Source organism: Triticum aestivum, chromosome 6B, assembly GCF_018294505.1.
Source record: "Triticum aestivum cultivar Chinese Spring chromosome 6B, IWGSC CS RefSeq v2.1, whole genome shotgun sequence".
Classification (NCBI taxonomy): Eukaryota; Viridiplantae; Streptophyta; class Magnoliopsida; order Poales; family Poaceae; genus Triticum; species Triticum aestivum.
In genome coordinates, this window is record NC_057810.1 from 50,967,545 (window position 1) to 50,994,420 (window position 26,876).

Below are 26,876 nucleotides of genomic sequence, written 5' to 3' on the forward strand. Positions count from 1 at the left end.
AATATCCTTCGGAAGCTATCCAAGACTTGTCTATTGGCAAGGTCCGTCCAACGGAGGTGAAGGAGAGTACCTCGTCCGTACAAGTGGAAGCTTCTACTTCACGACAAGGTGAACCAAGAGTTGATACGGAAGCATCCACAAGTGGGACACACTAAGATGAAGAAAACAAGGAAGTGCATCAAGATGAACGGCAACAACCTCCTTCCCCACCACGACAAGAGAACGACAACGCCAACAATGAAGAAGGCCAAGAAGAAGAACATGATGAAGAAGATGTTCAGCGAAAACCCAAGCAAAATCTTTCACGAGTTCGAGCAAGAATTGCTAAAGACCATCCCGTAGAGCAAATCTACAATGATATTCAAACCGGGAGAATCACTCGCTCTAAAACTCGTTTAGCTCACTTTTGTGAAAACTATTCTTTCATCTCTAGCATTGAACCTATGAAGGTCGAAGAAGCAATGGAAGATCTGGATTGGATAAATGCTATGCATGAAGAGCTACACAACTTTGAGAGGAACCAAGTTTGGACATTGGTTGAGAAGCCCGACAACAACCACAACATCATCGGTACCAAATGGGTGTTTCGCAACAAGCAAGATGAAGATGGACAAGTAGTTTGCAACAAAGCACGTCTCGTCGCCCAAGGCTACACACAAGTCGAAGGTATGGACTATGGTGAGACTTATGCCCCTGTTGCTAGACTTGAGTCCATTCGCATCTTACTTGCGTATGCTAATCACCATGATATCACCTTGTACCAAATGGACATTAAAAGTGCTTTTCTAAGTGGTGAAATAGAGGAGGAAGTTTATGTTAAACAACCTCCCGGCTTTGTCAATCCTAAGAAACCCAATCATGTTTACAAACTTCACAAAGCTCTTTATGGTCTTAAACAAGCTCCTAGAGCATGGTATAAATGCTTGACCAAGTTCCTTATTGAAAAAGGCTTTGAAATTGGGAAAATTGATTCTACTCTTTTTACTAAAAGGGTTAATGGTGAACTCTTTGTGTGCCAAATTTATGTTGATGATATTATATTTGGTTCAACTAACCCTCATTTTAGTGAAAAGTTTGGGAAGCTAATGTCGGAGAAGTTTGAGATGTCTATGATGAGTGAACTCAAATTCTTTCTTGGTTTGCAAATCAAGCAAACTAAGGAAGGTACTTTTGTCTCGCAAACAAAGTACACCAAGGACTTATTCAAGAAGTTCAGTATGAAAGAATGCAAAGGTATGACTACACCCATGCCTACTAGTGGACATCTTGACTTAACCAAAGATGGTGAACCGGTTGATCAAAAGGTTTATCGCTCTATGATTGGTTCATTGTTTTCTCTATGTGCTTCACGTCCCGATATTATGCTAAGTGTGTGCATGTGTGCACGATATGAAGCTGCTCCTAAAGAATGTCATCTTAAGGCCGTGAAAAGGATAGTGAGATACATAATCCATACACCAAATTTTGGCATTTGGTATCCTAAGAGGGCCTCTTTAGATCTTGTTGGCTATTCCAACTCGGACTATGCCGGAGACAAGGTTGATAGAAAGTCCACTTCGGGTACTTGTCAATTTCTTGGTAGATCTCTTGTGTCTTGGTCCTCCAAGAAACAAAACTCGGTATCCTTATCCACCACCGAAGCTGAATATATTGCCGCTGGTTCATGTTGTGCTCAATTACTTTGGATGACCCAAACTCTTAAAGATTATGGGATATATGTGAGACATGTTCCATTGCATTGTGATAATGAAAGTGCTATCAAAGTTGGTCATAATCCCGTGCAACATTCTCGAACTAATCATATTGAAGTTCGTCATCATTTCATTCGAGATCATGTTGCTAAGGGTGACATTGATCTTAAGCATGTTCGCACCGAAAAGCAATTAGCGGATATATTCACGAGAAAGTGTTTTGCAGGTTAAGAGGAGAATTGAACATCATTGATGCTTCAAACTTGGAGTAGAAACTCCATTGGATACATGCAAGACATGAGCTTATGACTAATCCTTGATATTTCTCTTATGATGAAAATCTTATGTCTTGGATATATTTGTATCTTGCATGTTATCTAACCCATGTAGGTACTTGGTTGAATCAAATTCCATGAGGTTGTAACCTACTCATATCTTGAGCAATCTCTACATCACCAAGTCTCTACACAAGGTGGTTGAAGACAAGGAAGCACGAAACCATTCAAACATATCCTTTGACAAATTCTATGTTGAGTTTCATGATTGTCATTTTTTTGGATATACAAGTGCTCTTCCTTGCAAGAACTAACCCATGTAGGTAGATGGACTCAAATTCCAAGTGGTGCTCCAAATTCTTGATGAGCTACATCAACCATGAGCAACCCACACAAGTTCAACTACATGGACAACACCACCAACCAAGGTATGTTATTCCATCTTAGAGAAGCTTTACTCCAAGTCATGAGTTAAAGCAACTCGACAAGATGTGAATACATCAAGATGCTTAAACGAAAAATGGCAACCCCATTTTGAGCTTAAACGATGAGTATGACCTATGATCAAGTGATCTCACTTGACTCCTAAGTCAATATACTCTAACATAGGTGACTTTGTCGCCGACCATCTCTAGATGAAGTTCTCCTGTGTTCTTTTCTGAGTTTTTGCATTTGTCTCATGCATATGTGTTTCCCCTTTCAAAAAAAACTTCATCTAGATTTCTTTCTGTTTCTCTGCATTTTCTGCATCCAATTCCTTGCATATCATTCAGTAAATTCCTTGCAAATCTTTGTGAGATCTTACTAGTCTAGTGAGCTGAGGTGACAAGTGTTTTCTCTGCGATGAACTCGGTTACACCGATTTGTTATTTTCGGTCCAACCGAAATCTTTCGGTACCACCGAAGCATACCACATGGTGCCACCGATTTCACCACAGGAAAAACAGTTTGCCACTTATTCTGTGTTTCTTCTGATCCAGCTCCACTCAATGAATCTTGTCCTCTACAAGCATCACATTTTTACCATTGCGTTATGTTGTGACTCAAGGATCAAACCCATTCACGACAAATTCCAGAGGGAGAGAGAGATTACATCTTCATCAAGCCCTTCTTGGAAATTGATGTCAAAGGGGAGAGAGAGATCACATCAAAGCTTATCACTTAGAGAGAGAGATCACATCATAGAAGGAGAGAGAGATCCTTCAGGGGGAGAGAGAGATCTCCAGGGGGAGAGAATACTAGTGGAAAGTATTTCTCAAGGATCCCAGATGCTTGGTGTTCAAGAGGAGAGATGCCACATGTCTTCTTAAGGGGAAAGACATGTTCATATGTGCTTACTTGCATTAGTTTGCATTAGCTCTATTCATTTATATCCTTTAGCTCTAATTTTCTGTTCCCTATCTTCTCCCAGTATCCCATGTTAGATTCAGGGGGAGCAAGACATCTAAGGGAAAGAGATCATTTAATTTCATTGCATATCTTTACTCTTGGGGACATGTCTAATCCAATGTGGTACTCAGTACTCACTCTCTACATGTCATCCCAGTATTGGTATTCTTGTCGTTTCTTCTGTTTGCTCTGGCTAGTAGATGCATCTGTGTTATCTAACCTTGTTTTCACAGGTTCATTCCATCCTAAGCCAACTCAAGACCACAAGGTAAGTATATGCATCACAATCATGTGTATGAGGGATTCTTGCTGATGTACATACTGTTTGCAAGAAGGACTCATGGGCATGAAGGTATTCTCTTTAATACTTTTTGCTCTGATGCATATAGCCAAGATACATGTAACACATTGCCTGCTCTATCATGGTTATGCTATCACATGCTTCTATATTTCATATTCACATGATTGCATACATGTAGGGGGAGCCTATGCTTGTTACATGTCTTTCCAAAGCTTTACTTGCTATTCTTTATATCTTTATCTAAAGCTTTGATGTATGTTGCCATCAATTACCAAAAAGGGGGAGATTGAAAGCACAAGTGCTCCCTAGGTGGTTTTGGTAATTAATGTCAACATATCTCTTGTTGGACTAACACTTTTATCTAGTATGTTTCAGATAAGTTCAACAATGGAGTGGCATGGACTAAAGGATGTGGGAACTCCTTCAAGATGCTAAGGACAAAGGATTGGCTCAAGCTTCAAGCTCAAGACTCTTCATTTTACATTTTAGTGATCCAAGATCACATTGAGTCTATAGGAAAAGCCAATACTATCAAGGAGGGATGAGGTGTTGCTTAATGAGCCTCTTGCTTCAAGTGCTTAGTGATATGCTCCAAATACCCTCAACTACTTTCCCACTTCCACACATATGTCCTAAACCTAAAGTCAAACTCGGCCCCACTGATTCTTTCTATCCGGCGCCACCGAGTTTGGATGTCTTAGCCACTGCCACAAACCCTAGGCAAATCGGTCTCACCGATAGGGATCTCGGTCTCACCGAGATGGGATTGTAATCTCTCTGTGTATGTCCATTATCAAAATCGGTCTCACCGAGTTTGAGCAATCGGTACTACCGAGATTACAATGCAAACTCTCTGGTTAACTTATTATCAAAATCGGTCCCACCGAGTTTGATAATCGGTCAAACCGAGTTTGCCTGACCAACTCTCTGGAAAGCTTATTACCAAAATCGGTCCCACCGAGTTTGTGTAATCGGTCTTACCGAGATTACGTTATGCCCTAACCCTAACCGAATCGGTCCCACCGAGTTGCATTCCGGTCCCACCGAAAACCCTAACGGTCACATTATTTGCTAAATCGGTCTGACCGAGTTTAACGATTCGGTCCCACCGAGTTTGGTAGATTGTGTGTAACGGTTAGATTTTGTGTGGAGGCTATATATACCCCTCCACCTCCTCTTCATTCGTGGAGAGAGCCATCAGACTGAACCTACACTTCCAACATCCTATTTCTGAGAGAGAACTACCTACTCATGTGTTGAGGCCAAGATATTCCATTCCTACCATATGAATCTTGATCTCTAGCCTTCCCCAAGTTGCTTTCCACTCAAACCCTCTTTCCACCAGATCCAAATCCTATGAGAGAGAGTTGAGTGTTGGGGAGACTATCATTTGAAGCACAAGAGCAAGGAGTTCATCATCAACGCACCATTTGTTACTTCTTGGAGAGTGGTGTCTCCTAGATTGGCTAGGTGTCACTTGGGAGCCTCCGACAAGATTGTGGAGTTGAACCAAGGAGTTTGTAAGGGCAAGGAGATCGCCTACTTCGTGAAGATCTACCGCTAGTGAGGCAAGTCCTTCGTGGGCGATGGCCATGGTGGGATAGACAAGGTTGCTTCTTCGTGGACCCTTCGTGGGTGGAGCCCTCCGTGGACTCGCGCAACCGTTACCCTTCGTGGGTTGAAGTCTCCATCAACGTGGATGTACGATAGCACCACCTATCGGAACCATGCCAAAAACATCCGTGTCTCCAATTGCGTTTGAATCCTCCAAACCCTTCCCTTTACATTCTTGCAAGTTGCATGCTTTACTTTCCGCTGCTCATATACTCTTTGCATGCTTGCTTGCTATATGTTGTGAATGTTAAACTTGTGCCTAAACTCCACTCAAACTTTAAAGAAACTTAAAAACTGCAACTTCGGTACTTAGTGTCTAATCACCCCCCTCTAGACACCTCTTCTCAAGGTCCTACACCAGTGATCTCTGATCTTCTCATATTTGCCGATGAATTCTGGTGTCTCTTCTTTGTCGACAAACTTGTTCATCTCTTTCCTCCACCTCCTGAATAGGCTTGCCATCTTCTTAAGAGCACAAGACTTGATTAATTGCTCTTTTACTGGCTTCTCTGGATCCTCCTCTGGCGGTAGGGTGAAATTTTCCTTCAGTTGAGTCCAAAGATCATCTTTCTTCATATCATTGACATAAGACACCTCAGGGTCTTCCTCCTTAGGCTTATACCATTGGTGGATGCTGATCGGGATCTTGTCCCTAACAAGAACCCCGCACTGAGCAGCAAATGCGTTCTTTGTCCGGATGGGTTCAATCGGTTCGCTGTCGGGCGCGATTGCTGTGATCTCAAACCTTTCATCCGAGCTCAACTTTTTCTTTGGGCTCGTCTCCTTACCGAAGTTGTGCTCGATCCGGAGGGCTAGAAAAAGGAAGAAAGATGAGAGTTAATTAATATGTGTACATATACCAAAACATGAATGCATCAATTAACTAGTCAGCACTGGCTTAACTAATATATATATACCTGGCCGGACTCGGTTCGGTCACCGGAGCAGTCAGCATGGTCTCCTTCTTGTACCTCCATTGGGTCACCAGAGCCATCATGAACATAGCCCTCTTCTTGTACCGGCATTAATGGGCTGGAGCCATCATGAACATAGCCCTCTTCTTCACCCAGTCCTTCCTGACCATCGGTGTCATTGAGAAATGACACAACGACATCACTTCCTTGTGTGATTATGTCCCCCAACATCGCTTCTGTTGCTTCGTCTCGGGAGTGCTCCGTAGTTTCTGCAAATATTTACAACATGTCAATTATTATTCAAACATGGTATAGATGGATATATATTAGTGGCAAACGTAGAACTAGCTAGCTAATTACAATAAGGAATCATGTTAGTGGCCTCGACGCTGCTTCTCTAGGGTTTGGGGTGGCCTAGACAACACTTCAAGGGTTTGGGGTGCCCTCGACAGAAAGCTTCAAGGGTTTTGGGTGGCCTCGATGACAATGCTCTTTTAACTTGGTAAATTTGGGTGGCCTCGAGAGAGTTTGTCGGGTAGGAGACCAACATCGTTTTTACTCTAGGGTTTGGGTGTCCTTGAGAGTTTTGGTCGAGCAAGAGGGTCGAGGGGGGTGCTGCCGTGGTATAAGTTATCACGGTCGAGAGGGGGTATATATATCGACCGCACCTCATGTCGAAGTTATCCGGGAGGGGATTATATCGACAATGACGCAACATACATATACATGGGAAAATAATGTTATTGGGGAGGGGGTATCGGTACCCCTCCCCTCGTGTTGAAGTTTCTCAGGAGGGGGTATATCGACAACGACATACCCGATAAAAAATAGGAAGACAAAAGAAGAAATAAAAAGAGGAGAATAAGAAAGGAATAGAAGAGAAGCAATCGAAGAAAAAAAGAAGAAAAAAAGGAGAAGAAGAAAGGAATAGAGGATAAAGAAGAAGAAAATAGAATTTCTATTTTTTTTCTTCTTTCTCCTCTATTCCTTTCTTCTTCATCTCCTCTTCTTTTTCTTCTTCTCCCTCGTGTTGAAGTTATCGGGAGGGGTATATCGACGACGACAGAGGAGAAGATCGAAGAAAAAAAAGAAGAAAAAAAAGAGGAGAAGAAGAAAGGAATAGAGGAGAAGAAGAAAAAATAGAATTTTCTATTTTTTCTTCTTCTCCTCTATTCCTTTCTTCTTCTCCTCTTCTTTTTCTTATTTTTTCCTCTTCTTATTTATTTCTCCTCTTCTTCCTCTCCTCTTCTTCTCCTTTCTTCCTCTTCTTATTTTCCTTTTTCCTCTCCTTCTTTTTCTTCTTCTTCTTCCTTCTTCCTTCTTCCTCTTTTCTTCCTTTTCCTTATTTTACTTTTTCCTCTACACTAACCTAAAATGCACTAACCTAAAATTGATATCTACTAACAACCTAAATAAAAAATTAATGCATATATGAAAAAACATATATAAACAAAAAAATGCTATGAACATTATATTCATACATACATAGCCACATCCATTCATCATATAGCTACCACATACATATATGAATTATATATATGAAAAAAATGCAATGAACAAAAAGTACACATGTATATATGAAAAAAAGCACTGAACACAGAGCCGTGACGATGACGGCTCACATCGGGGGCGGCCGGCGAGGGCGACGGCGGGGGCGGCAAGGGCGTTGGCGACGACCACGGTGGGGGCGCGGGCCGGGGCAGGGGTGTGGCCGGCGATGACGGTGACGGTGGGGGGCGGGTCGTGGGGAAGGGGCGCGACCGGGCGCGCTCGGGGGCGGCGGACGGCGACGGCGTGGGCGGCGGACGACGTCGGCATGGGCTCGGGGGCGAAGGACGGCGCGGGCTGGGGCAGGGGCGTGGTCGGCGACGAGGCGACGATGGGGGCGGGTCGTGGGGCAGGGGCGCGACCGGGCGCGCTAGGGGACGGCAGACGGCGACGGCGTGGGCGATGGACGGTGTGGGAGTGGGCTCGGGGGCGGCGGACGGCGTCGGCGTGGGCTCGGGGGCACGGGCGACGGCGACGGCGGCAGGGCAGCCTGGCGGCGTCGAGGAGGTCGGCATCGTCGGGGGCAACTGGCGATGAAATTCTGAATTTTTCCAAAGTGTTTGCTTATATAGCAAAGCCATTGGTCCCGGTTCATGAAACCAACCGGGACTAATGCACCCTTTAGTCCCGGTTGGTGCCACCAACCGGGACCAAAGGCCTCTTTTCAGCAGCCCAAAGGGCGGGAAGCGGCGGCCTTTGGTCCTGGTTGGTGGCACCAACCGGGACTAAAGGGGGGCATTGGTCCCGGTTCGTAGCACCAACCGGGACTAATGCAACCCTTTAGTCTCGATTGGTGCCACCAACCGAGACCAATGGGCCTTGCACAACGGCGTGGTGGTGGGAGTTTAGTCCCACCTCGCTAGCTGAGAGAGAGTCGCACATGTTTATAAGGTGCGATGCGCCAACCCTCTCGAGCTCCTCTCTAAAGCAGGCTTTCGGGCCTAATCTGTCTCTATGTGCCTGTGGGCCTACTGGGTTTACTATGGGCCTGAATCCTGGCCCATTGTTGGGTTTCTAGTCGTATTCAAGCCGTGGGGGCCCAGTAGGAGGCACTTTTTTTTGTTTTTTTGTTTTCTTTACTTATTGTTGCTATTTTTATTTTTTTCTAGTTTTTTTCTTTTGTTTTCTGCATTATTTATTTTCTTTTGTTTTTTTCTTTATTTTTTAATTCTTTTTTGCTTTTAGTTTTAGAAAAATTATAAACTTTCTATTAGTGCCATTAGTTTTCAAATTTGAAAACAATTTTTTTTTGTTTTCTTTGTTGCTTTATTTATTTTATTTTGTTTCTACTTACAACAAAATACTTATTGTTGCTATTTTTATTTTGTTTCCAGTTTTTTTGTTTTGTTTTCTACATTATTTATTTTCTTTTGTTTTTTGCTTTATTTTTTAATTCTTTTTGCTTTTAGGTCAGCAAAATTATAAACTTTCTATTAGTGCCATTAGTTTTAGAAAAATTATAAACTTTCTGTTAGTGCCATTAGTTTTAAAATTTGAATAGTTAAAATTTGAATTCTTTGAAATTTGTGTGAATCACAAGTTTGTGATTAACTTTACTAAAAAATGAACATAGATGTGCCTATAGAGAAAATTCAACCTAAATTCATAATAAATTTCTATGAATTTCAGAGAAATTCACTATGAATTTAGGTCAAATTCCCTGTATAGGGGCATCTATTTTCACTTTGAGAGGAGCTCAACAAGGCAGAGAGGGACGGGCTTATAAACCGGTGTGAGCGCTCTTCGGTTGGTGAGGTGGGACTAAACTCTAAGCGCAACGAGGACCAACCCTTTAGTCCCGGTTTGTGGCACAAACCGGGACTAATGGTCATGGGCCAGGGGCGAGGCGCATTGGTCCCGGTTCGTGCGTGGAACCAGGACCAAAAGGTCCAGATGAACCGGGACCAATGGCCCACGTGGCTGCCCTCTTGAGAGTGTTCTTTGTGAGAACATAGTTGAGAAGGAGCGAACCGGGATTAATGGTATTACGAGGGCCGAACCATAAGACATTAAATCATTTCAAATGAACTCTGGAAAAGTTAAAAGTTGGCATGGTATCATAATTTTACCCACATAGCATGTGCATGTACAAAACGGACAATGGTATCATACTCGTCTGTTACAAAGTTGGCATCGTATCATCATAATAGTTGCAGGAGAAAGTCTTCCCTTTTTCTTCGCTTGTGTCATTTGCTTATTGCGCCGTAACCATGGATAATCTTCATCGTTTATCAGGATGCTGGGGCCAGCCTTGACTTTGAAGGGAGGAATTTCATGAAACTTTTCATAATCTCCAGACATGTCTGTCTTGCCCTCCACTCCCACGATGTCCCTTTTTCCTGAAAGAACTATGTGGCGCTTTGGCTCATCGTATGATGTATTGGCTTCCTTATCTTTTCTTTTTCTTGGTCTGGTAGACATGTCCTTCACATAGATAACCTATGCCACATCATTGGCTAGGACGAACGGTTCGTTAGTGTACCCAAGATTTTTCAGATCCACTGTTGTCATTCCGTACTGTGGGTCTACCTATACCCCGCCTCCTCACAGATTGACCCATTTGCACTTAAACAAAGGGACCTTAAAATCATGTCCGTAGTCAAGTTCCCATATGTCCACTATGTAACAGTAATATGTGTCCTTTCCCCTCTCGGTTGTTGCATCAAAGCGGACACCGCTGTTTTGGTTGGTGCTCTTTTGATCTTGGTCAATCATGTAAAATGTATACCCATTTATCTCGTATCCTTTGTAAATCAATACAGTCAAAGATGGTCCCCTGGACAACAAGTACAGCTCATCACAAACAGTGTTGTCACCTCTGAGACGTGTTTCCAACCAACTGCTGAAAGTCCTGATGTGTGCACATGTAATCTAGTCGTCGCACTGCTCCGGGTGTTTGGAGCACAATCTGTTCTTGTGTTCATCGACATACGGGGTCACCAAGGTAGAGTTCTGTAGAACTGTGTAGTGTGCTTGAGACCAAGAATATCCGTCCCTGCATATTATTGAGTCCCTTCCAAGCGTGCCTTTTCCAGTCAGTCTCCCCTCATACCGCGATTTAGGGAGACCTATCTTCATAAGGCCAGGAATGAAGTCAACACAAAACCCGATGACATCCTCTTTTTGATGGCCCATGGAGATGCTTCCTTCTGGCCTAGCGCGGTTACGGACATATTTCTTTAGGACTCTGATATGTCACCAACGTATTTATAATTTATGAAGTATTCATGCTATTATATTATCCATCTATGATGTTTTATAAGCATTTATATGTCATTTTATATGATTTTTGGGACTAACTTATTAACCTAGAGCCCAGTGCCAGTTTCTGTTTTCTCCTTGCTTTTGTATTTTACAAAAAAAGGGTTACCAAACGGAGTCCAATTAACGTGCCAATTTTTAAGGATTTTTTATGGACCAAAAGAAGACCACGGAGCATCGGAGTTGGGCCAGAAGGTTCCCGAGATGCCCACGAGAGCCCCCCCCCCCCCCCCCCGGGGGCGCGCCCCCCTATCTTGTGGACAGCCCGGAGACCTTCCTGATGTGAAACCAACGCCAAAAATTCCTATAAATACTAAAACTTTTGGAAATTAACCTAGATCGGAAGTTCCGCCGCCGCAAGCCTCTGTAGCCATGAGAAATCAATCTAGGCCCTCTCCGGCAGGCTGCCGAAGGGGGCCATCATCACCGGAGGCCATGGAGGAGGATCTTGGAGGGGCCATCATCTCCTTGAAGGCCAAGGACCAGAGGGGGAGGGCCATGGAGGAGGATCTCGGTGGGGCCATCATCTCCATGAAGGCCAAGGACCAGAGGGGGAAAGCCATGGAGGAGGAAGCACAAGGGGGAGAACCTCTCCTCCTCTCTCTTGGTGGCACCGGAGTGCCATCGGGAGGGGAATCATCGCTGCGGTGATCGTCTTCATCAACATCACCATCATCATCACCATCCTCATCTCTTTTACGCGGTCCACTCTCCCGCACCCCGCTGTAATCCCTACTTGAACATGGTGCTTTATGCTACATATTATGATCCAATGATGTGTTTCCATCTTATGATGTTTTGAGTAGATATCTTTTCTCTTTGAGTTGATTGATGATCTAGATTGGTACGAGTTGTATGCTTTATTTTGGTGCTGTCCTATGGTGCCCTCCGTGTCGCGCAAGCGTGATGGATTCCCGCTGTAGGGTGTTGCAATACGTGCATGATTCACTTATATTGGGTTGCTAGAGTGACAGAAGCTTAAACCCGTGTAAGGGGGTTGTTGCGTATGGGATAGAAGGGGACTTGATGCTTTAATGCTATGGTTGGGTTTTACCTTAATGAATCTTTAGTATTTGCGGATGCTTGCTAGGGTTCCAATCATAAGAGCATACGATCCATGTAGGAAAAGTATGTTAGTTTATGCCTCTCCCTCATATGAAATTGCAATGACGACTACCGATCTTGTTAACAATTGCTTAGGACAATTCCGCACACCGATCCACCATTATTCCACACTCGCTATTTATATTATTTAGTAATATATTCTAACTTTATGATAACAGCACCTACTTTTATATTTTAGCTCTCCGATATCATGCAAAGTTATCCTCTTTATACCCACAACACAGTTTTATTTCTTGTTTCTAGTTGGAAGCAAACGTTCGATGCACGTAGAGTCGTATCGGTGGTAGATAGGGCTTGAGAGAATATTGATCTTACCTTAGCTCCTTGTGGGTTCGACACTCCATACTTATCACTTCCACCTTTGGGAATTGCTATGATGATTCCCTGCACTTGGGGATTATCAAGCTCTTTTGTGGCGCCGTTGCCGGGGAGCAATAGCGTGGGGTTGATATTCTCGTGTGTGCTTGTTTGCTTTCTTCACTAAGTAGATTTTGTTCCTCCTTTTTGTTTCTGTTTAGTTGTGGGTGAAACATACAAAAAAATTTAAAAATAATGAAAATACCAAAAAATATTTACTTGCCTCTCATGCCTAAAAAAGTTTTTCAAAAAGAGAAGTGATTGGGAAGTTATGCATTGAAGAAGTGAGGGTCGACCTTGAGCACTTGTGTTCATGCTCACGGAAACAATGTAGAATTTTTCATGGAAGTTTCTCTGTAAATAATTATCCCCTTGTATATAACCTTTGTATTATAGAAATATTGTGCCTAGCTTTGGTTGTAGGATGATAAAATAGCTTGCTTACTATGTGCAGAACAAAAACAGAAACTTTGGCTGTAGTGCATGAATTTACATTCTTTACTGGAAAGTCAAATGGGTCTGAAACCTTTTTCAGGTTACTTCTGTATAAATTTTTTAAATTTGCAAATTTATTTCATAATTTTTGGAGTTACATAGGTTTACTAAACTTCCAGATTACTACAGACTGTCCTGTTCTTGACAGATTCTGTTTTTCGTGTGTTGTTTGCTTATTTTGATGCATCTATGGCTAGTATGTGGAGGTATGAACCATAGAGAAGTTGGAATACAGTAGGTTTAACACCAATATAAACAAATAATGAGTTAATTACAATACCTTAAAGTGGTAGTTTGCTTTATTACACTGACGGATCTCACAAGTTTTTGTTTAAGTTTTTGTGAATGAAGTCTTTGAAGAACGAGGAGTTACCGATGTGAGAAGAATAAATAGAGACAAGAGTACAAGCTTGGGGATGCCCAAGGACCCCAAGTAAATATTTCAAAGTATACTCAAGCATCTAAGCTTGGGGATGCCCCGGTTGGCATCCCATCTTTCTTCTTCAACAAATATCGGTATACCTTGGTTTTTGTTTTGTTCACATTGTTTGTGCTCTTTGTGTTTTTTTTTTCTTTAAGAATCATGCTAGTATGAGATATCTCTTCATTGATTTATAGAATACTTCATGTGCTTCACTTATATCTTTTAAGTATGGTCTTATAGAATTGCTCTTTGTGCTTCACTTAAATCGTTTGAGCATGGTTTTATAGAATGCTTCGTACGCTTCACTTATATATTTCGAGCTTGGATATTGGCTAGTCTATATTAATTGTAGAATGCTCCAGGAACTTCACTTATATCTTTTGGAGTATGAATAATACTATAATTTAAAGTGGGTTTGGAAGAGTGTCAACTTTAGGAATTAGTGATCCCACTATCTTGGAGGGTGTTGAATCTCCGTATGATATTTATGGAAGTGGATTTGGAAGAGTGTCAACTTTAGTTAGTATTCCACTATTTCGGAAGAGGTTCCAATTGAGTATGAGAACAAAGTTGCTATCTATGATGCTACTGAAAATTATTATGTGCTTATAGGAGTTGCAATAATATCAAGTTTCCTCTCTATGTGCTTAAAGTTTTGAAGTTTTACTTGTTTTGCCTTCCTATGCTAGTTGACTTTTGTCCCTATAAATTGTGTGCTCACAAAATCCCTAGGCTAGGAAGTGAGTTACATTTAAATGTGCTAGTCATATTCTTCATGATGCTCTTCTTGTGTTTCAACTCTTATCTTTTGTGTGAGCATCATTGAAATCATCATGCCTAGCTAAAAGGCATTAAAGAAAAGCGCTTGTTGGTAGACAACCCAATATTTATCCTTACTGTTTTTTTGTGTCCACATGATTAAGCTACTGTAGTAATCATGTTTTATAGCTTTTGTTTCAATAAAGTTCCAAGTAAGACCTTTGGGAAGACTTGGGTGAAAGTTAATGTGATCTTGCTGTAAAAAACAGAAACTTTGCACTCACGAGATTAGCTGTCATTTTTTACAGATGAGTGATTTTGAGTTGATTCTTTTTGCATAAGATTAATAGACAAATTCCTCACGTGCACCAATTTATTTCGTAATGTTTGGAGTAGTAAAAGTATGGTTATTGTTCAGATCATTACAGACTGTTCTGTTTCTGACAGATTCTGTTTTCATTGCATATTTTGCTTGTTTTCTAGTTTCTATGGCTTATATTTCTCAATATAAATTGTAGAAATGATATGGTACAGTAATAATTATGTGAAAAAAATTATGAACCTTGTCTTTTACAGTACCAAAGTGCATGGTTTACTCTTTATCATACTAACCTATCTCACGAAGTTCCATTAAGTTTTGTGTGATTGAAGTTTTCAAGTTTTGGGTGAGATATCGATATGAGGAGAATAAGGAGTGGAAAGACCCTAAGCTTGGGGATGCCCAAGGCACCCCAAGGTAATATTCAAGGAAGACTCAAGCTCCTAAGCTTGGGGATACCCCGGAAGGCATCCCCTCTTTCGTCTTCAAAACTATCAGTACACCTTACTCGGAGCTATATTTTTATTCGTCACATGATATGTGTTTTACTTGGAGCGTCATTTTATTTTGTTAGTATTAGATTTCTGTTATTTAGAATAGTGTTTTGCATCTTTATTTTCAATAAAAATGGCAAGGATAGCCTTTACCATGCTTATTTTGCTAGTACACATGTTGCTGTTTGAAAACAGAAAGTTTACCGCTGTTGCAAAAATTCCCTAGAAAGTCAGAGCATGATATAATGTTGAAACTTTTTGCATAATGAGCTATCATAAATATACTACAGTGGGAATTTTATCTCATAATTTTTGGAGTTAGGGAAGTATTGATACTCTTGCATTCTTTACAGGCTGTACTGTTTTGACAGATTGCTGTTATGTTTGCATTGTTTGCATATGTTTGCTTGCTTAATCATTCTATTTGAGGATAGGAGTATGAAATATGCAGAGGCATTTAGTATGCAATGTTGAATAATAATTCTAGTGATTTGTTACAGTAGAAAATGATAAGGTTTTGCATTGGTCTATACTAACCCATCTCACGAGTTCTTGTTGAGTTTGGTGTGGATGAAGCTTTTGATAAAAAGAGAAACCATGATACGAGAGGAATTAAGGAGATATAAAAGTTCAAGCTTGGGGATGCCCAAGGCACCCCAAGATAACATTCGAGAAGTCTCAAGCGTCTAAGCTTGGGGATGCCCCGTTAGGCATCCCACCTTTCTTCTTCAACAACTATCGGTTAGTATCGGTTGAACCTAAGTTTTTGCTTCTTCACATGAGTTGTGATATCCTTGCAATGTCATTTTATTTTGTTTTACTTGCTGTTTGAATAAAATCATTGGATCTGAAATATTGAATAAAAAGGAACCCTCCCATGGCTAGTTAATTATTTGACTAATCAGTGTCCTTCACTCATATCTTTTGGAGTAGTTTGTCATTTACTCATGTGCTTCATGTATATCCTATGAGTAAATAGGTGAATGAATTGAATGTCATAAATCTGAATTTATATATGTTTCATATGCTTATAACATGGTTAGTAATGACTTCACACATAGAAAGTATGTGGCATAAAAGTTGTTGAGAGTTGGCAAACGTAGTTTTGGTCATCGTTGCAATTAATAGGAAGTAATAAGGAAAGAGAGGTTCACATACAAATATATTATCTTGGACATCATTTATGATTGTAAAGCACTCATTAAGTATGACACGCTAAAAGAGTTGACGTTGGACAAGGAAGACAACGTAAGGGTTTACGTTTTCCGACATCTCAGTTAAATTATATTGTCATTGACCTTCCAAACATGTTGAGCTTGCCTTTCCCCCTCATGCTAGCCAAATTCCTTGCACCAAATAGAGATATTACTTGTGCTTCCAAATACCCTTAAACCCAGTTTTGCCATAAGAGTCCACCATACCTACCTATGGATTGAGTAAGATCCTTCAAGTAAGTTGTCATCGGTGCAAGCAATAAAAATTGCTCTCTAAATATGTATGACTTATTAGTGCAGAGAAAATAAGCTTTGTACGAACTTGTTGTGGAAGTAGTAAAAGCGACGGACTGCATAATAAAGGTCCACATACAAGGGGAAATATAAACTGACGTTCTTTTGCATTAAGATTTTATGCATCAACCCTAAACGCGCATGACAACCTCTGCTTCCCTCTGCGAAGGGCCTAATCTTTTACTTTATGTTTTTACTTTATGCTTGAGTCAAGGTGATACTCACCTTTCCCTTTTTCATTTTATCCTTTGGCAAGCTCCTCGTGTTTGAAAGGTCATGATATATATATCCAACTGGATGTAAGTTAGCATGGGCTATTTTTGTTGACATCACCTAAAGGTGAATACGTTGGGAGGCAACACAATAAGCCCCTATCTTTCTCAGTGTCCGGCTGAAACTCCATAACCACAAGTATTGCGTGAGTGTTAGCAATTGTAGAAGACTATATGATAGTTGAGTATGTGGACTTGCTGAAAAGCTCTATTCTTGACTCTTTCTGATGTTATGATAAATTGCAATTGCTTCAATGACTGAGATTATAGTTTGTTAGTTCTCAATGAAGTTTCTGAACCATGCTTGACATTGTGAATAGATTGTTACTTGATCATGAAAAGTTTTATGAGATAAGCTACTATTATGACACATTTTGATGCTAGAAAAGGTGATTCAAATTATAATTGATCAAACTTGTGCACCTTCTAGCATTCACACTTCATAAATTATTTCTTTTATCATTTACCTACTCTAGGACGAGCAGGAATTAACCTTGGGGATGCTGATACGTCTCCAACGTATCTATAATTTATGAAGTATTCATGCTATTATATTATCCATCTATGATGTTTTATAAGCATTCATATGTCATTTTATATGATTTTTGGGACTACCTTATTAACCTAGAGCCCAACGCCAGTTTCTGTTTTCTCCTTGTTTTTGTATTTTATAGAAAAGGATTACCAAACGGAGTCCAATTGACGTGCCAATTTTTGAGGATTTTTTATGGACCAAAAGAAGACCACGGAGCATCGGAGTTGGGCCAAAAGGTTCCCGGGCAGCCCATGAGAGAGGGCCCCCCCTGGGGTGCGCCCCCCTATCTCGTGGACAGCCCGGAGACCTTCCTGACGTGAAACCAACGCCAAAAATTCCTATAAATACTAAAACTTTTGGGAATTAACCTAGATCGAAAGTTTCGCTGCCGCAAGCCGTTGTAGCCACGAGAAATCAATCTAGGCCCCCTCCTGCAGGCTGCCGGAGGGGGCCATCATCACCGGAGGCCATGGAGGAGGATCTCGGAGGGGCCATCATCTCCATGAAGGCCAAGGACCAGAGGGGGAAGGCCATGGAGGAGGATCTCGGAGGGGCCATCATCTCCATGAAGGCCAAGGACCGGAGGGGGGAAGCCATGGAGGAGGAAGCACAAGGGGGAGAACCTCTCCTCCTCTCTCTTGGTGGCACCAGAGTGCCATCGGGAGGGGAATCATCGCCGCGGTGATCGTCTTCATCAACATCACCATCATCATCACCATCCTCATCTCTTTTACGCGGTCCACTCTCCCGCACCCCGCTGTAATCCCTACTTGAACATGGTGCTTTATGCTACATATTATGATCCAATGTTGTGTTGCCATCTTATGATGTTTTGAGTAGATATCTTTTGTCTTTGAGTTCATTGATGATCTAGATTGCTACGAGTTGTATGTTTTATTTTGGTGCTGTCCTATGGTGCCCTCTGCTACCTCTTGAGCACTGCGTTGGATTTCCACGAAGAGGAGAGGATGATGCAGCAAAGTAGCGTAAGTATTTCCCTCAGTTTTTGAGAACCAAGGTATCAATCCAGTAGGAGACCACGCACAAGTCCCTCGTACCTACACAAAATGATAGCAACTCGCAACCAACGCTTAGGGGACATCAATCCCTTCACGATCACTTACGAGAGAGAGATCTGATAGAGATAATATTTTTGGTATTTTTGATCGATAGATACAAAGTAAAAAGTAAAGGCAAAGTAAAAAACAAAGCAAGTAAATAAAATGATAGAGATTGATCTGATGAGAATAGACCCAGGGGCCATAGGTTTCACTAGTGGCTTCTCTCAAGATCATAAGTATTCTATGGTGGGTGAACAAATTACTGTTGAGCAATTGACAGAATTGAGCATAGTTATGAGTATATCTAGGCAATGATCATGTATATAGGCATCACGTCAAAAACAAGTAGATCGAAACGATTTTGCATCTACTACTATTACTCCACTCATCGACCGCTATCCAGCATGCATCTAGAGTATTAAGTTAAAAATAGAGTAACGTCGTAAGCAAGATGACATGATGTAGAGGGATAAATTCATGCAATATGATAAAAAAACCATCTTGTTATCCTCGATGGCAACAATACAATACGTGCCTTGCAACTCTTTCTGTCACTGAGTAAGGACACCGCAAGATTGAACCTAAAGCTAAGCACTTCTCCCATTGCAAGAACTACCAATCTAGTTGGCCAAACCAAAAAGGATAATTCGAAGAGACTTGCAAAGATAACTCAATTATACATAAAAGAATTCAGAGAAGAATCAAATATTTTCCATAGATAATACTGGATCATAAACCCACAATTCATCGGTCTCAACAAACACACCGCAAAAAGAAGATTGCATCGAATAGATCTCCACGGGAGAGGGGGAGAACATTGTATTGAGATCCAAAAAGAGAGAAGAAGCCATCTAGCTACTAGCCATGGACCCGAAGGTCTGAAGTAAACTACTCACACTTCATCGGAGGGGCTATGGTGATGATGTAGAAGCCCTCCATGGTGGATGCCCCCTCCAGAGGAGCTCCGGAACAGGCCCAAGATGGGATCTCGTGGATACATAAGGTTGTGGCGGTGGAATTAGGTTTTTGGCTCATGTTCTGATCGTTCGGGGATATGTAGGTATATATAGGAGGAAGGAGTACATCGGTGGAGTGTCGAGGGGCCCACGAGGTAGGGGCCGCGCCCAGGGGGCGTGCCCTCCACCCTCGTGACCTCCTCGGGCACTGCTTGGAGTAGGGTCCAAGTCTCCTGGATCATGTTCGGTTGGAAAATCACGATCCCTAAGGTTTCATTCCGTTTGGACTCCGTTTGATATTCCGTTTCTTCGAAACACTGAAATAGGCAAAAAAACAACAATTCTAGGCTGGGCCTCCGGTTAATAGGTTAGTCCCAAAAATAATATAAAAGTGGAAAATAAAGCCCAATATAGTCCAAAACAGTAGATAAAGTAGCATGGAGCAATCAAAAATTATAGATACGTTGGAGAAGTATCAGGCATCCCCAAGCTTAATTCCTTCTCGTCCTCGAGTAGGTAAATGATAAAAAAGAATTTTTGATGCGAAGTGATACTTTGGCATAATTTCAATATAAATCTTCTTAATTGTGATAGGAATATTCAGATCCAAAAGATTCAAGACAAAAGTTCATATTGACACAAAAATAATAATACTTCAAGCATACTAATCAAAGCAATCATGTCTTCTCAAAATAACATGGCCAAAGAAAGTTCATCCCTACAAAATCATATGGTTAGGCTATGCTTCATTTTCGTCACACAAAGATGTTCCCAACTTCTATACCCCCGATGACAAGCCAAGCAATTGTTTCATACTTAAATAATCTCAAAAAAATCAACTTTCACGCAATACATGAGCGCGAGCCATGGATATAGCACTATGGGTGGAATAGAATATGATGATGGGGATTGTGTGGAGAAGACAAAAAAAGGAGAAGGTCTCACATTGACGAGGCTAATCAACGGGCTATGGAGATGCCCATCAATTGATGTCAACATGAGGAGTAGGGATTGCCATGCAACGGATGCACTAGAGCTATGAATGCTCAACAAAAAGAAAACTAGTGGGTGTGCATCCAACTCGCTTGCTCACGAAGACCTAGGGCATTTTGAGGAAGCCCATCATTGGAATATACAAGCCAAGTTCTATAATGAAAAATTCCCACTAGTATAAAAAGACAACTTATGAGACTCACTATCATGAAGAACAAGGTGCTACTTTGAAGCACAATATATGAGACTCACTACATGAAGAACAAGGTGCTACTTTGAAGCACAAGTGTGGAAAAAGGATAGTAGCATTGTCCCTTCTCTCTTTTTCTCTATTTTTTATTTGTTTGGGCCTTTCTCTTCTCTTTTTTTATGGCCTCTTTTTTTCATCCGTAGACTCATCCCGACTTATGGGGTAATCATAGTCACCATCATCCTTTCCTCACTTGGGACAATGCTCTAATAATGATGATCATCACACTTTTATTTTTCTTACAACTCAACAATTACAACTCGATACTTAGAACAAAGGATGACTCTATATGAATGCCTCCGGCGGTGTACCGGGATGGTGCAATGAATCAAGAGTGACACGTATGGAAAATAATGCATGGTGGCTTTGCCACAAATACGATGTCAACTACATGATCATGCAATGGCAATATGACAAAAGTAATGTATGTCATGATGATGATGGTGGAAGTTGCATGGCAATATATCTCGGAATGGCTATGGAAATGCCATGATAGGTAGGTATGGTGGCTGTTTTGAGGAAGATATAAGGAGGTTTATGTGTGATAGAGTGAATCGTATCATGGGGTTTGGATGCACCGGCGAAGTTTGCACCAACTCTCAAGGTGAGAAAGGGCAATGCACGGTACCGAAGAGGCTAGCAAAGGCGGAAAGGTGAGAGTGCGTAAAATCCATGGACTCAACATTAGTCAAAAGAACTCATATACTTATTGCAAAAATTTAGAAGCCATCAACAAATTCAAGTACTACACGCATGCTCCTAGGGGGATAGATTGGTAGGAAAAGACCATCGCTCGTCCTCGACCGCCACTCATAAGGATGCACAAGCCAGGTACACTTCATGTTTCAAATTTGTTACACAACTTTACCCATACGTGCATGCTACGGGACTTGCAACTTCAACACAAGTATTTCTCAAATTCACAATTATCAACTAGCACGACTTTGATATTATTACCTCCATATCTCAAAACAATTATCAAGCATCAAACTTATCTTAGTATTCAATTTACTCAAAAGAAAGTTTCACATGTCTTGAACACTAAGTATATTGACATTAAGCAAATTACCATGCTATTAATGACTCCCAAAATAATCTAAGTGAAGCATGAGAGATCAATAGTTTCTTTAAAACAAATCCACCACCGTGCTCTAAAAGATATAAGTGAAGCACTAGAGCAAAACTATCAAGCTCAAAAGATATAAGTGAAGCACATAGAGTATTCTAACAAATTCCAATTCATGTATGGCTCTCTCAAAAAGTTGTGTACAGCAAGGATGATTGTGTTAGACTAAAAAGCAAAGACACAAATAATACAAGACGCTCCAAGCAAAACACATATCATGTTGGTGAATAAAAATATAGCTCCAAGTAAATTACCGATGGAAGTGGACGAAAGAGGGGATGCCTTCCGGGGCATCCCCAAGCTTTGACTTTTTTGTGTCCTTGGATTATCTCAGGGGTGCCATGGGCATCCCCAACCTTAGGCTCTTGCCACTCCTTGTTCCATAGTCCATCAAAAGAATTCACCCAAAACTTGAAAACTTCACAACACAAAACTCAACAGAAATCTCGTGAGCTCCGTTAGAGAAAGAAAACAAAAGACTACTTCAAGGTACTGTAATGAACTCATTCTTTATTTATATTGGTGTTAAACCTACTGTATTCCAACTTCTCTATGGTTTATAAACTATTTTACTAGCCATAGATTCATCAAAATAAGCAAACAACACACGAAAAACAGAGTCTGTCAAAAACAAAACAGTCTGTAGCAATCTGTAACTAATGCAAACTTCTGGAACTCTAAAAATTCTACAAAAATAGTAAGTCCTGGACAATTTGTTTATTGAACATCAGCAAAAAGAATCAACGCAACAGCACGTTCCTGTGATTTATCATAACTAAATTCGTGTGCGCAAAGTTTCTGTTTTTCAACAGAATGAAATCAACTATCATCGTAGGTTATCCTATAGGTTCTACTTGGCACAAACACTAATTAAAACATAAAACCACATCCAAACAGAAGGTAGATGGATTATTTATTCCTAAACAGAAGCAAAAACAAAAAACACGAAATAAAATTGGGTTGCCTCCCAACAAGCGCTATCGTTTAACGCCCCTAGCTAGGCATAAAAGCAAGGATAGATCTAGGTATTGCCATCTTTGGTAGGCAATCCATAAGTGGCTCTCATGATAGATTCATATGTTAATTTTATTTTATTTCTAGGGAAGTGTTCCATGCCCTTCTTTAAGGGAAATTGGAATCGAATATTCCCTTCCTTCATATCAATAATTGCACCAATCGTTCTAAGGAAAGGTCTACCAAGAATAATAGGACATGAAGGATTGCAATCTATATCAAGAACGATAAAATTTACGGGCACATAATTCCTATTTGCAATAATAAGAACATCATTAATTCTTCCCATAGGTTTTTTAATAGTGGAATCCGCAAGATGCAAGTTTAGAGAGCAATCATCAAAATCACGGAAATCTAGCAAATCACATAAAGTTTTGGGAATAGTAGAGACACTAGCACCCAAATCACACAAAGCATGAAACTCAAAAATTTTAATTTTAATTTTAATAGTAGGTTCCCACTCATCATAGAGTTTTCTAGGGATAGAAACTTTCAACTCAAGTTTTTCTTCATAAGATTGCATCAAAGCATCAACAATGTGTTCGGTAAAGGCCTTATTTTGACTATAAGCACGAGGAGAATCTAGCACGGATTGCAACAAGGAAATACAACCAATCAAAGAGCAATTTTCATAATTAAATTCCTTGAGATCCAAAATAGTGGGTTTAGCAACGTCACGGTTTTTATTTATTTCAATCCCACTTTCATCAAATTCATCATCAAGATCTAGAAACTCCGAATTCTTAGGACGTCTTCTAGGTAAAGGAAGATCATATTCCGATTCATCAAGATTCATATCGCAAAACAAATATTTAATAGGGGACACATCAGTAACTTTTAGATCTTCATCTTGATTTTCATAGGAATTGGAAGAACACGCTTTAATAAAGGCATCTTTGGAAGCACGCATCCTAGCGGTTCTTTCCTTGCACTCATCAATGGAAATTCTCATAGCTTTAAGAGACTCATTGATATCATGTTTAGGGGGAATAGATCTAAGCTTTAAAGAATCGATTTCAAGAGAAATTCTATCAACGTTCCTAGCCAAATCATCAACTTTAAGCAATTTCTCTTCAAGCAAAGCATTAAAATTCTTTTGTGAATTCATAAACTCTTTAACACTACTCTCAAATTCAAAGGGAATTTTATTAAAATTTCCAGAAGAGTTGTTGTAGGAATTTCCACAATTATTAGAAGGATTACTAGGGTAAGGCCTAGGATTAAAATTCCCTCTATAAGCATTGTTTCCAAAACTATTCCTACCAACAAAATTCACATCCATAGATTCATTATTATTCTCAAGCAAAGTAGATAAAGGCATATCATTGGGATCAAGAGGAGTATTTTTAGGAGCAAACATCTTCATAAGTTCATCCATATTTTCACTCAAAACATTGATTTCTTCTATAGCATGCACTTTCTTACTAGAAGATCTTTCGGTGTGCCATTGAGAATAATTAGCCATAATATTATCAAGCAATTTGGTAGCATCTCCTAACGTAATTTCCATAAAAGTGCCTCCCACGGCCGAGTCTAAAAGATTTCTAGAAGCAAAATTCAATCCGGCATAAAAATTTTGTATGGTCATCCATAAATTCAAACCATGAGTAGGGCAATTGCGAAGCATTAATTTCATTCTTTCCCAAGATTGGGCAACATGCTCATGATCAAGTTGTTTAAAATTCATGATGTCGTTCCTAAGAGTGATAATCTTAGCGGGAGGAAAATACTTAGAGATAAAAGCATCTTTGCACTTGTTCCAAGAATCAATACTATTTTTAGGCAAAGACGAAAACCAAACTTTAGCACAATCTCTAAGTGAAAACGGAAATAACTTCAATTTGACAATATTGTTATCCGTATCTTTCTTCTTTTGCATATCAAACAAATCAACAAAATTGTTTAGATGAGTAGCGGCATCTTCACTAGGAAGGCCGGCAAATTGATCTTTCATAACAGGATTCAGCAAAGCGGTATTGATTTCACAAGACTCATCATTATTAAGAGGAGCAATTGGAGTACTAAGGAAATCATTATTATTGGTATTCGAGAAATCACACAATTTGGTATTATCTTGCACCATGGCAACAAGTAATCCAACACACAAGCAAACAGAAAAGCAATGGGAAAAGGGCAAACGGGAAAGAGAGGAGGAGATTGGGAAAGAGAGGGCAAATAAAATGGCAAGGGTGAAGTGGGGGAGAGGAAAACGAGAGGTAAATGGCAAATAATGTAATGCGAGAGATAGGGATTGCGATGGGTACTTGGTATTGTTGACTTGCTTGCGTGAGCCTCCCCGGCAACGGTGCCAGAAATTCTTCTTGCTACCTCTTGAGCACTGCGTTGGATTTCCCCGAAGAGGAGAGGATGATGCAGCAAAGTAGCGTAAGTATTTCCCTCAGTTTTTGAGAACCAAGGTATCAATCCAGTAGGAGACCACGCACAAGTCCCTCGTACCTACACAAAACGATAGCAACTCGCAACCAACGCTTAGGGGTTGTCAATCCCTTCACGATCACTTACGAGAGTGAGATCTGATAGAGATAATATTTTTGGTATTTTTGATAGATAGATGCAAAGTAAAAAGTAAAGGCAAAGTAAAAACAAAGCAAGTAAATAAAATGATAGAGATTGATATGATGAGAATAGACCCGGGGGCCATAGGTTTCACTAGTGGCTTCTCTCAAGAGCATAAGTATTCTACGGTGGGTGAAAAAATTACTGTTGAGCAATTGACAGAATTGAGCATAGTTATGAGTATATCTAGGCAATGATCATGTATATAGGCATCACATCCAAAACAAGTAGATCGAAACGATTCTGCATCTACTACTATTACTCCACTCATCAACCGCTATCCAGCATGCATCTAGAGTATTAAGTTAAAAACAGAGTAACGCCGTAAGCAAGATGACATGATGTAGAGGGATAAATTCATGCAATATGATAAAAAAAACCATCTTTTTATCCTCGATGGCAACAATACAATACGTGACTTGCAACTCTTTCTGTCACTAAGTAAGGACACCGCAAGATTGAACCCAAAGCTAAGCACTTCTCCCATTGCAAAGAACTACCAATCTAGTTGGCCAAACCAAAAAGGATAACTCAAAGAGACTTGCAAAGATAACTCAATCATACATAAAAGAATTCAGAGAAGAATCAAATATTTTCCATAGATAATACTGGATCATAAATCCACAATTCATCGGTCTCAACAAACACACCGCAAAAAGAAGATTACATCGAATAGATCTCCACGAGAGAGGGGGAGAACATTGTATTGAGATCCAAAAAGAGAGAACAAGCCATCTAGCTACAAGCTATGGACCCGAAGGTCTAAAGTAAACTACTCACACTTCATCGGAGGTGCTATGGTGATGATGTAGAAGCCCTCCGTGGTGGGTGCCCCCTCCGACGGAGCTCCGGAATAGGCCCCAAGATGGGATCTCGTGGATACAGAAGGTTGCGGCGGTGGAATTAGGTTTTTGGCTCCTGTTCTGATCGTTCGGGGATACGTAGGTATATATAGGGGGAAGGAGTACGTCATGTTGGAAATATGCCCTAGAGGCAATAATAAAAGGATTATTATTATATTTCCTTGTTCATGATAATTGTCTTTATTCATGCTATAATTGTATTATCCGGAAATCGTAATACACGTGTGAATACATAGACCATAATATGTCCCTAGTAAGCCTCTAGTTGACTAGCTCGTTGGTCAACAGATAGTCATGGTTTCCTGACTATGGACATTAGATGTCGTTAACAACGGGATCACATCATTAGGAGAATGATGTGATGGACAAGACCCAATCCTAAGCATAGCACAAGATCGTGTAGTTCATTTTGCTAGAGCTTTTCCAATGTCAAGTATCTCTTCCTTAGACCATGAGATCGTGTAACTCCCGGATACCGTAGGAGTGCTTTGGGTGTACCAAACATCACAACGTAACTGGGTGACTATAAAGGTGCACTACAGGTATCTCCGAAAGTGTCTGTTGGGTTGACACGGATCGAGACTGGGATTTGTCACTCCGTATGACGGAGAGGTATCTCTGGGCCCACTCGGTAATGCATCATCATAATGAGCTCAAAGTGACCAAGTGTTTGGTCACGGGATCATGCATTACGGTATGAGTAAAGTGACTTGCCGGTAACGAGACTGAACGAGGTATTGGGATACCGACGATCG